Source organism: Nomascus leucogenys, chromosome 11, assembly GCF_006542625.1.
Source record: "Nomascus leucogenys isolate Asia chromosome 11, Asia_NLE_v1, whole genome shotgun sequence".
Taxonomy (NCBI): domain Eukaryota; kingdom Metazoa; phylum Chordata; class Mammalia; order Primates; family Hylobatidae; genus Nomascus; species Nomascus leucogenys.
Window position 1 is genome coordinate 57,871,608 of NC_044391.1, and position 231 is coordinate 57,871,838.

Below are 231 nucleotides of genomic sequence, written 5' to 3' on the forward strand. Positions count from 1 at the left end.
CGCCCCCTGTCCCCCTCAGCGGCGCCCAGGCACCCAGCAGCGTCCGCGGTGCCACGTCGCCTTCGCTCACCCCAGCAACAGCCGGGTTGACCAGATTGGGCCCTGAGCTGGGTACCCAGGGCACCGGGCCGCGCCCCACACCCTGCCTGCGCCCTCCGATTGGCTCCTGCAGGTGCCCGTCGTCAGAGGCCGTTGCTGATTGGCTTAGGTGGGGGACGGGGCGGGCCTCTA